Source organism: Macaca nemestrina, unplaced genomic scaffold (assembly GCF_043159975.1).
Source record: "Macaca nemestrina isolate mMacNem1 unplaced genomic scaffold, mMacNem.hap1 Scaffold_170, whole genome shotgun sequence".
Taxonomy (NCBI): domain Eukaryota; kingdom Metazoa; phylum Chordata; class Mammalia; order Primates; family Cercopithecidae; genus Macaca; species Macaca nemestrina.
The window spans coordinates 1-13,063 of NW_027257653.1; the positions used below are offsets into that span (position 1 = coordinate 1).

General features: G+C 43.0%; 1 long non-coding RNA gene across 1 annotated transcript in view; it reads right to left on the reverse strand.

Moving 5' to 3' along the window:
* Positions 1-2,452: 2,452 nt before the first annotated feature.
* LOC139361317 (uncharacterized) overlaps positions 2,453-13,063 on the reverse strand; it is a 33,581-nt gene continuing 22,970 nt past the window's right edge. Inside the window, exon 3 of the long non-coding RNA XR_011618859.1 lies at positions 2,453-2,963. This is a non-coding gene — a long non-coding RNA (uncharacterized lncRNA). The remainder of the gene's footprint in view (positions 2,964-13,063) is intronic.

A 13,063-nucleotide genomic window follows, 5' to 3' on the forward strand; every position in this document is an offset into this window, starting at 1 on the left:
TGTTTACCAAAAACATCACCTCTAGCATTACTAGTATTAGAGGCACTGCCTGCCCGGTGACACACGTTTAACGGCCGCGGTACCCTGACCGTGCAAAGGTAGCATAATCACTTGTTCTTTAAATAGGGACTCGCATGAAAGGCACCACGAGGGTTTAACTGTCTCTTACTTTCAACCAGTGAAATTGACCTGCCCGTGAAGAGACGGGCATAAAACAATAAGACGAGAAGACCCTATGGAGCTTTAATTTATTAATACAATCAAAAACCTCACAAACCCACGGACCTCTAAACTACTACACCTGTATTAAAAATTTTGGTTGGGGCGACCTCGGAGCATAACAAAACCTCCGAACAATACATGCCAAGACCACACAAGTCAAAGCGAACTAACCCATAATTGATCCAATAATTTGATCAACGGAACAAGTTACCCTAGGGATAACAGCGCAATTCTATTCTAGAGTCCATATCGACAATAGAGCTTACGACCTCGATGTTGGATCAGGACATCCTAATGGTGCAGCAGCTATCAAGGGTTCGTTTGTTCAACGATTAAAGTCCTACGTGATCTGAGTTCAGACCGGAGCAATCCAGGTCGGTTTCTATCTATTGTGTATTTCTCCCTGTACGAAAGGACAAGAGAAATAAGGCCCACTTCACCAAAGCGCCTTCATTACATAAATGACCTAATCTCAATTTAACAAAATACCACATACTCTACCCGAAAACAGGGTTTGTTAAGATGGCAGAGCCCGGTAATTGCATAAAACTTAAAACTTTTACAACCAGAGGTTCAACCCCTCTTCTTAACACCATGACCACAGTAAACCTCCTACTTCTAATTATACCCACACTAGCCGCCATAGCATTCCTCACACTCATTGAACGAAAGTTACTAGGCTACATACAACTACGAAAAGGACCCAATGTTGTAGGTCCATACGGACTACTACAACCATTCGCTGATGCAGTAAAACTTTTCGCTAAAGAACCCCTAAAACCCTCAACATCTACCACCACCCTCTATATTATCGCACCCGCTTTAGCCTTCTTCATTACCCTCCTCCTATGAACCCCCCTCCCCATACCCAACGCTCTAATCAACTTCAACCTCGGACTCCTATTCACCCTGGCTATACTTAGCCTAATCGCCCACTCCATCCTATGATCAGGATGAGCATCAAACTCAAGCTATGCCCTAATCGGAGCCCTACGAGCCGTCGCCCAAACAATTTCATACGAAGTTACCCTCACTATTATCCTACTATCAGTTCTACTAACAAGCGGCTCATTTAACCTTAACACACTCATTACAACGCAAGAACACCTATGACTTCTCCTACCATCATGACCCCTAGCCATAATATGATTCGCCTCTACACTAGCAGAAACAAACCGAACCCCCTTTGACCTCATAGAAGGCGAATCAGAATTAGTATCAGGCTTTAATATCGAATACGCTGCAGGTCCATTCGCCTTATTCTTCATAGCCGAATACACAAACATCATCATAATAAACGGCCTAACAACCACAATTTTCCTAGGCACATTCTACCCCACCCACTCTCCAGAACTATTCACAACATGTTTCACCATTAAAACACTACTCCTGACTTCCCTATTCCTATGAATCCGAGCAACACACCCCCGATTCCGTTACGATCAACTTATACACCTACTATGAAAAAACTTCCTCCCACTCACACTAGCACTACTCATATGATCCACCTCAACACCCATCGCAATCTCCAGCATTCCCCCTCAAACCTAGAAATATGTCTGACAAAAGAGTTACTTTGATAGAGTAAATAATAGAGGCCTCAACCCTCTTATTTCTAGGACTGCAGGCATCGAACCTACTCCTGAGAACCCAAACTTCTCCGTGCTACCCTATACACCCTATCCTAAAGTAAGGGTCAGCTAATCAAGCTATCGGGCCCATACCCCGAAAATGTTGGTCATATCCTTCCCATACTAATCAACCCACTAGCCCAACTCATCATCTACACCACAATAATCACAGGCACACTTATCACAACACTAAGCTCACACTGATTTCTCGCCTGAACAGGCCTAGAAATAAACATACTAGCCTTTATTCCAATTCTAATAAAAAAAACAAACCTCCGCTCTACAGAAGCTGCTATCAAATACTTCCTAACACAAACCACCGCATCCATAATCCTCATAATAGCAATCATCTCCAACAACCTACTATCAGGATGTTGAACAACAACAAGCCACATCAACCAAACCCCATCCCTAATAATAACAACCGCCCTTGCCATAAAACTAGGAATAGCCCCGTTCCACTTCTGAGTCCCAGAAGTCACTCAAGGGACATCCTTAACTTCCGGCCTGCTCCTTCTTACATGACAAAAACTAGCCCCCATCTTAATCATATACCAAATTCACCCATCAATCAACACCCATACCCTCCTAATCCTCTCTACCCTATCCATCACGGTAGGTAGCTGAGGGGGTCTAAACCAAACACAATTACGCAAAATCCTAGGATACTCTTCAATCACTCACATAGGCTGAATAATAATAACATTAGTGTACAACCCAACTACTACAATTCTCTATTTAACCATATACATCACCCTAACAACCACCATATTCCTAATCCTTAACCTAAACACAAGCACCACAACCCTTATACTATCCCGCACCTGGAACAAATTAACCTACTTAGCACCACTAACAGCACTCACCCTCATATCCCTAGGAGGTTTACCCCCTCTAACCGGCTTCCTACCCAAGTGAATTATTATTCAAGAACTCACAATGAACAACAACTTCCTTATCCCTTCTATCATAACTATCATAACCCTACTTAACCTATATTTCTACATACGCCTAATCTATACCACCTCCCTAACACTACTCCCCACATCCAATAACACAAAAATAACATGACAACTCGAAAATACAAAACCCATACCCCTCATCCCCTCACTCACTATCATCTCTACCCTCTTACTACCAATCTCCCCCCTAGTCTTAACCACCCACTAGAAATTTAGGTTAAACAAGACCAAGAGCCTTCAAAGCCCTTAGTAAGTAAAAACACTTAATTTCTGAAACACATAAGGACTGCAAACACCTACTCTGCATCAATTGAACGCAAATCAACCACTTTAATTAAGCTAAGCCCTCACTAGATCAATGGGATTCAAACCCACAAAAACTTAGTTAACAGCTAAACACCCCAATCGACTGGCTTTGATCCACTTCTCCCGCCGCAGGAAAAAAAGGCGGGAGAAGCCCCGGCAGAAACTCTAAACTACTCCTTTGAATTTGCAATTCAACATGAAAATCACCTCGGGGCTGGTAAAAGGAGGACTAGACCTCCATCTTTAGGTTTACAGCCTAATACTTACTCAGCCATTTTACCACCTATGCTCATTAACCGTTGGCTCTTTTCAACAAACCACAAAGATATTGGGACCCTATACTTACTGTTTGGTGCATGAGCTGGAGTTATAGGTACAGCCCTGAGCCTTCTTATCCGAGCTGAACTAGGTCAACCCGGCAGCCTATTAGGAAACGACCACATCTACAACGTTATCGTAACGGCCCACGCATTCGTTATAATTTTCTTTACAGTCATACCTATTATGATTGGGGGTTTCGGGAATTGATTAGTACCCCTAATAATCGGCGCACCCGACATGGCATTTCCCCGCCTAAATAACATAAGCTTCTGACTCCTCCCTCCTTCTTTCCTGCTACTAATAGCATCAGCCATAGTAGAGGCTGGCGCTGGAACAGGTTGAACGGTATACCCCCCTTTAGCAGGAAACTTCTCCCACCCAGGAGCTTCCGTAGACCTAATCATCTTCTCCCTCCACCTGGCAGGTATTTCCTCTATCCTAGGGGCCATCAACTTTATTACCACTATCATCAACATAAAACCCCCCGCAATATCCCTATACCAAACCCCTTTATTTGTCTGATCAATCTTAATCACAGCAGTCCTTTTACTCCTCTCCCTACCAGTCTTAGCCGCTGGCATTACCATACTGCTAACAGATCGCAACCTCAATACTACCTTTTTTGACCCCGTTGGAGGAGGAGACCCTATCCTATACCAACACCTATTCTGATTCTTTGGCCACCCCGAAGTCTACATCCTCATTCTTCCTGGTTTCGGAGTAGTCTCCCACATTGTAGCCTATTACTCTGGAAAAAAAGAACCATTTGGGTACATGGGTATAGTTTGAGCTATGATATCAATCGGATTTTTAGGCTTCATTGTATGGGCCCACCACATGTTTACAGTTGGCATAGATGTAGACACACGAGCCTACTTCACCTCTGCCACTATAATCATTGCGATCCCAACTGGGGTTAAAGTTTTTAGCTGACTTGCTACGCTCCATGGAGGCAACATTAAATGATCCCCAGCAATACTTTGAGCCCTGGGCTTTATCTTCCTATTTACCGTAGGAGGCTTAACCGGCATTATCTTAGCAAACTCATCCCTAGATATCGTACTACACGACACATACTACGTTGTTGCCCACTTCCATTATGTTTTATCAATAGGAGCCGTATTTGCCATTATAGGGGGCCTTGTACACTGATTTCCTCTATTCTCAGGCTATACACTAAACCAAACTTGTGCTAAAGCTCACTTTATCGTTATATTCGTGGGCGTAAATTTAACCTTCTTTCCACAACACTTCCTTGGCCTATCCGGAATACCCCGACGCTACTCTGATTACCCCGATGCCTACACTACATGAAATATCCTATCGTCTATGGGCTCCTTTATCTCACTAGTAGCGGTAATTTTAATAATTTACATGATCTGAGAAGCCTTTGCTTCAAAACGTAAAGTACTACTAATCGAACAGCCCCTTACTAGTCTAGAGTGACTAAATGGCTGCCCCCCACCCTACCACACATTCGAAGAGCCAACCTATATCAAACTAAACGAAAAAGGAGAGAGTCGAACCCCCTAAAACTGGTTTCAAGCCAGTCTTATAGCCCCTATAACTTTTTCAACAAGATATTAGAAAAACCATTTCATAGCTTTGTCAAAGCTAAATCATAGGCCAAACCCTATATATCTTACATGGCCCACCCGGTTCAACTAAACCTGCAAGACGCCACATCCCCTGTTATAGAAGAACTAACCACCTTTCATGACCATGCTTTTATAGCTATACTATTAATCAGCTCCCTAGTACTATATGCCTTACTCTCAACACTCACAACAAAATTAACCAATACTAACATCACAGACGCCCAAGAAATAGAAACCATCTGAACTATCTTACCAGCAATTATCTTAATCTCAATCGCCCTCCCATCCCTACGCATTCTATACCTAACAGATGAGATCAACGACCCATCCTTCACCATCAAATCAATCGGACACCAATGGTACTGAACCTATGAATACACGGACTATGGGGGCCTAATTTTTAACTCCTACATATTACCCCCGCTATTCTTGAATCCGGGAGATCTTCGACTTCTAGAAGTTGACAATCGAGTAGTCCTCCCAATTGAAGCCCCTGTACGTATAATAATTACATCTCAAGACGTCTTACATTCATGAACTATTCCCACACTAGGCCTCAAAACAGATGCAGTGCCCGGACGCTTAAATCAAACTGTATTCACGGCCACGCGACCAGGCGTCTATTATGGACAATGCTCAGAAATCTGCGGCGCAAACCACAGCTTCATACCAATTGTTGCAGAGCTAATCCCGCTAAAAATCTTTGAAATAGGGCCTGTATTTACCCTATAAATAGCCCATTATTCCCTCCACCCTCAAAATACCCTACAAACCCACTGTACAGCTATCCTAGCATTAACCTTTTAAGTTAAAGATGGGGGACACGCCCTCTACAGTGAAATGCCCCAGTTAGACACATCGACATGATTTACTACTATTATGACGATGCTTCTTACACTATACCTTATCATGCAATTAAAGCTACTAAACATAAACCCCCGCCAACTGCCTCTTACAAAAAACCCTAACCTACAAACTCACAATATTCGCTGACAACCAAAATGAACGAAAATCTGTTTACCCAATTCTCAATCCCAACAATTCTAAATCAACCCGCCACAATCCCCATCATCCTATTCCCCACCCTACTAGTCCTAACCTCTAAACACCCTATTAATAATCGACTGACAACCATTCAACAAAACCTGATTCAATTAGCCCTAAAACAAATAATGATAGCTCATAATGCTAAAGGACTAACCTGGTCTCTAATACTAATATCTCTAATTACCTTTATCACTACAACAAACCTCTTAGGACTTCTGCCCCACTCGTTCACACCAACCACCCAACTCTCCATAAACCTAGCCATAGCGATCCCTCTATGAACAGGCACAGTGATCATAGGACTTCGCTTTAAAACCAAAAATTCCCTAGCCCACCTTCTACCACAAGGTACACCCACACCTCTCATTCCCATATTAGTGATAATCGAAACTGTCAGCCTACTTATCCAACCGGTAGCCCTGGCCGTACGACTAACTGCAAATATTACAGCTGGTCACCTACTAATACACCTAGTTGGAGACGCTGTATTAGCACTATCAACCACTAACTTCTCCTTAACCCTGCTAACTTCTATACTCCTAGCACTATTAACTATTCTAGAGATTGCAGTAGCCCTAATTCAAGCCTACATCTTCACACTCCTAATTAGCCTCTACCTACACAACACACTTAATGACCCACCAAACCCATGCTTATCACATAGTTAAACCCAGTCCCTGACCACTGACAGGAGCTCTGTCAGCCTTCTTAATAACATCGGGCTTAATCATATGATTTCACTTCTACTCTACCACCTTACTAATACTAGGCCTACTAACCAATACACTAACCCTATATCAATGATGACGCGATATTGTACGAGAAAGCACGTACCAAGGCCACCACACAGCATCTGTCCAAAAAGGCCTTCGATGCGGAATAACACTATTCATTATCTCAGAAGTATTCTTCTTTATCGGCTTCTTCTGAGCATTTTACCACTCAAGCCTCGCCCCAACACCCTGCTTAGGAGGCCACTGACCACCAACAGGCATTACCCCACTAAACCCCCTAGAGGTGCCCCTCCTAAACACCTCTGTACTACTCGCATCCGGAGTTACAATCACCTGAGCCCATCACAGCCTCATAAACAACGATCGAAAACAAACAATCCAAGCCCTGTCCATCACAATCCTACTAGGCACTTATTTCACCCTGCTACAAATCTCAGAATACTTTGAAGCGCCATTCACCATCTCTGATGGTATTTACGGTTCAACATTCTTCATTACCACAGGCTTCCACGGGCTCCACGTCATTATTGGATCCACATTCCTCTTTATTTGCCTCATCCGTCAACTACTATACCACTTCACATCAAACCACCATTTCGGCTTCGAAGCTGCCGCCTGATATTGACACTTTGTAGACGTTGTCTGACTACTCCTCTATATTTCTATCTATTGATGAGGATCCTACTCTTTTAGTATAACCAGTACAGTTGACTTCCAATCAACCAGCTTTGACAACATTCAAAAAAGAGTAATTAACCTAGTACTAGCCTTAACAATCAACACCCTATTAACCACACTACTGATAATCATCATATTCTGATTACCCCAACTTAACTCCTATGCAGAAAAAACTAGCCCCTACGAATGCGGATTTGACCCCTTAAACCCCGCTCGTACTCCGTTCTCAATAAAGTTTTTCCTAATCGCCATTACCTTCCTACTATTCGACATAGAAATTGCCCTACTACTATCCCTACCATGAGCCATTCAAACAACAAACCTCCCAATAATAATCAAATCAACCATCGCTTTCATTATTATCCTAATCCTCAGCCTAACCTACGAATGAACTCAAAAGGGGTTAGATTGAGTCGAATTGGTAAGTAGTTTAAATAAAACAAATGATTTCGACTCATTAGATTATGATAATCATACTAACCAAATGACCCCTACCTACATAAATATTATATTAGCATTTACCATCTCTCTTCTAGGCATATTAACCTACCGCTCACACCTAATAGCTTCTCTCCTCTGCCTAGAAGGAATGATAATATCACTCTTTATCATAACCACCCTTATTGCCTTAAACACACACTCTCCCCTAATTAATATTATACCAATCATCTTACTAGTATTCGCCGCTTGTGAAGCAGCAGTAGGTCTTGCCTTACTAGTCTCAATTTCCAACACATACGGACTAGACTACATTCACAACCTGAACCTGCTTCAATGCTAAAAGTAATTATCCCCACAACCATACTACTACCTATAACATGACTCTCCAAAAATGATATAATCTGAATCAACCTGACTGTACACAGCCTAACCATTAGCCTCATTCCCTTGCTATTCTTCAACCAAACCAATACCAACCTCCTCAACCACTCAACCTACCTATCCTCTGACCCACTAACAACACCTCTCCTAACGCTAACTATCTGACTCCTACCTCTCATAATCATAGCAAGCCAATATCACCTATGCAACGAACCTCCCTCACAAAAGAAACTCTTTCTCTCCATAATAATTCTTCTACAAATCACCCTAATTCTAACATTCATAACCACAGAACTAATTATATTTTACATCCTATTTGAAACCACCCTCATTCCTACTCTAATTATCATTACTAAATGAGGCAACCAAGCAGAACGTCTTAATGCAAGTACATATTTTCTATTCTACACACTAGCCGGCTCCCTGCCCCTACTCATCATACTAAGCCACACCTATAACAACACAGGCTCACTAAACATTACACTACTAACGCTCACAAACCGAAAACTAACAACCACCTGATCCCACGGCTTTACCTGACTAGCATGCATAATAGCCTTCATGACAAAAATACCCCTATATGGCTTACACCTATGACTTCCCAAAGCCCATGTTGAAGCTCCCATTGCAGGATCAATAGTTCTTGCCGCAGTACTCCTAAAACTAGGTGGCTACGGCATAATACGACTCACCCCTATCCTTGACCCTCTGACAGAATACATAGCCTATCCATTCCTCATACTATCCCTATGAGGCATAATCATAACAAGTCTAACATGCCTCCGACAAACAGATCTAAAATCACTCATCGCATACTCCTCCGTAAGCCACATGGCTCTTGTAATCGTAGCCTCCCTCATCCAAACCCCCTGAAGCTTCTCTGGCGCAACCATCCTTATAATTGCCCATGGACTCACCTCTTCCATATATTTCTGCTTAGCTAACTCAAACTATGAACGCACCCACAGCCGCATCATACTTCTATCTCGAGGACTTCAAATCCTACTTCCACTAGCAGCTTTCTGATGGCTCACAGCAAGCCTTACCAATCTCGCCCTACCCCCCACCATCAACCTACTGGGCGAACTCTTCGCAATCACAACCTCATTCTCCTGATCCCATATTACCATCATACTAACAGGACTTAATATACTAATCACAGCCCTCTACTCCCTCCACATATTCATCACAATACAACGAGGAGCACTTACGCATCACATAATTAACATAAAACCCCCCTTCACACGAGAAAATACACTAATACTCATACACCTCGCCCCAATTATTCTTCTATCTTTCAACCCCAACATCATCCTAGGGTTCACTTCCTGTAGATATAGTTTAACTAAAACATTAGATTGTGAATCTAACTACAGAGGCTCACCACCCCTTATTTACCGAGAAAACCCATAAGGACTGCTAATCCACATCTCCGTACTTAAAACTACGGTTTTCTCAACTTTTAAAGGATAACAGCCATCCGTTGACCTTAGGAGTCAAAAACATTGGTGCAACTCCAAATAAAAGTAGTAATCATGTGCACCTCCATCATAATAACAACCCTTACCTCCCTAACTCTTCCAGTTTTTGCTTCCCTCATCAGTCCTAATAAAAAACGCTCATACCCAAACTACGTAAAAATAACCGTAATATATGCCTTCATCACCAGCCTCATCCCAACAACCCTATTCATCTTTCTAAACCAAGAAACAACCATTTGAAGCTGACATTGAGTAGTGACTCAAACATTAAGCCTAACACTAAGCTTTAAACTAGATTACTTCTCCATAATATTCATTCCAATTGCACTATTCATCACCTGATCTATTATAGAATTCTCACTATGGTACATAAACTCAGACCCAAGCATCAACCAATTCTTCAAATACCTTCTCATTTTCCTTATCACCATACTAATTCTAGTTACTGCTAACAACCTCTTCCAGTTCTTTATCGGCTGGGAGGGCGTGGGGATTATATCATTCCTCTTAATTAGCTGGTGGCACGCTCGAGCAGATGCTAACACAGCAGCCATCCAGGCAATCCTATACAACCGCATCGGCGACATTGGTCTCATCCTAGCTATAGCATGATTCCTCCTACATTGCAACTCATGGGACTTTCAACAAATACTAACCCTAAACTCCAACCCAAGCTCCCTCCCACTAATAGGCCTCCTCCTAGCAGCAGCAGGAAAATCAGCTCAATTTGGCCTCCACCCCTGACTACCCTCTGCCATAGAAGGCCCGACTCCAGTCTCAGCTCTACTTCACTCCAGCACCATAGTCGTCGCCGGGGTGTTCCTACTCATTCGCTTCCACCCTCTAATAGAAACCAATATACTAATTCAAAGTCTCACACTATGCCTAGGAGCTATCACCACCCTCTTTATAGCCATCTGTGCCCTCGCACAAAATGATATTAAAAAAATTGTAGCCTTCTCCACCTCAAGCCAACTAGGCCTAATAATGGTTACCATTGGCATCAACCAACCACACCTAGCATTCCTACACATCTGCACCCATGCCTTCTTTAAAGCCATACTTTTTATATGCTCCGGATCCATCATCCACAACCTAAGCAACGAACAAGACATTCGAAAAATAGGAGGCCTATTTAAAACAATACCCCTCACCTCAACTTCCCTAACCATTGGCAGCCTGGCACTCACAGGAATACCCTTCCTCACAGGCTTCTACTCCAAAGACCTCATCATCGAAGCCACAAACACATCGTATACCAACGCCTGAGCCCTATTTATTACTCTCATCGCCACCTCCCTAACAAGCGCCTATACTACTCGAACCATTCTCCTCACCCTAACAGGACAACCCCGCTTCCCAGCCCTAACAAGCATTAACGAAAACAACCCCGCCCTACTAAACCCAATTAAACGCCTCACAATAGGCAGCATAATCACAGGATTTCTTATCACCAATAGCATCCCCCCCACCACACCCCTCCAACCAACAATACCCCTCTACTTAAAACTCTCAGCCCTATGCGCAACCGCCCTAGGCTTCCTAGCAGCTCTAGACCTCACTCTAATAACAAACAAACTAAAAATAAAAAACCCATCACAAATATTCAAATTCTCCAGCATACTAGGATACTTCCCCACCACAATTCACCGCATAGTCCCCTATCAAAATCTACTTATAAGCCAAAACTTAGCTCTCCTCCTATTAGACTTAACATGACTAGAAAAATCCATACCCAAAATAATCTCACAAGCACACACCACCGCTTCCATAACCGTAACCCCCCAAAAAGGCATAATCAAACTCTATTCCCTTTCCTTCCTCATCCCCCTTACTCTAGCCCTACTCTTAATAATATAACCTATTGCCCCGAATAATCTCAATCACAACGTACACACCAACAAACAGCGTCCAACCAGCAACCACCACTAATCAACGCCCATAATCATATAAGGCACCCGCACCAATAGAATCACCTCGAATAAGCCCCGACCCCTCCTCCTCAAAAATCACCCAATCACCAGTATCACTAAAACCGACCACCACTACTACTGCCTCATCTAAACTTAAAACCCATAGAACCAATACCACCTCCATCATCAACCCTACTAAAAGACCCCCTAAAACCTCAAACCCCGAACCTCATGTCTCAGGGTATTCTTCAATAGCTATTGCTGTAGTATAACCAAAAACAACTATCATACCTCCCAGATAAACCAAAAACATCATTAAACCCATATAAACCCCCCCACAATTCAAAACAATCACACAACCAACCACACCACTAACAATTAACGCTAAACCCCCATAAATAGGAGAAGGCTTGGAAGAAAAACCCACAAACCCCATAACTAACAGTACACTCAATGTAAACAGAACATACATCATCGCTTCCATATGGACTCCAACCATAACTAATGATATGAAAAACCATCGTTGTATTTCAACTATAAAAGCACCAATGACTCCAATACGTAAATCCAACCCAATCATAAAAATAATTAACCACTCCCTCATTGACTTACCCACCCCGCCTAACCTCTCCATGTGATGAAACTTCGGCTCACTCCTTGCAGCCTGCCTAACTCTACAAATCATCACAGGCTTATTCTTAGCAATACACTACTCACCAGACACCTCCTCTGCCTTCTCCTCAATTGCACACATTACCCGAGATGTCAACTACGGCTGGACCACTCGCTACCTCCACGCCAATGGTGCCTCTGCACTCTTCATCTGCCTTTTCCTACACATAGGCCGAGGCCTCTACTACGGCTCATACCTTCTTCAAGAAACCTGAAACATCGGGATTATACTCCTTCTTATAACAATGACAACGGCTTTCATGGGCTACGTTCTCCCATGAGGCCAAATATCATTCTGGGGGGCAACCGTAATCACAAACTTACTTGTCAGCAATCCCCTATATCGGAACTAATATCGTCCAATGAATCTGAGGTGGATACGCCATTGGCAGCCCTACTCTCACACGATTCTTCACCCTGCACTTCATCCTACCCTTCATCATCGTCGCCCTCACAGCCGTACACCTACTTTTCCTACACGAAACAGGATCAAACAACCCCTGCGGAATTTCCTCCGACTCGGATAAAATCACCTTTCACCCCTACTACACAATCAAAGACATCCTAGGCCTAATCCTCCTTCTCTTTGCCCTAGCAACACTAACACTATTCTTACCCAATCTCCTAAACGACCCAAACAACTATATTCCAGCTGACCCACTAAATACCCCCCCAC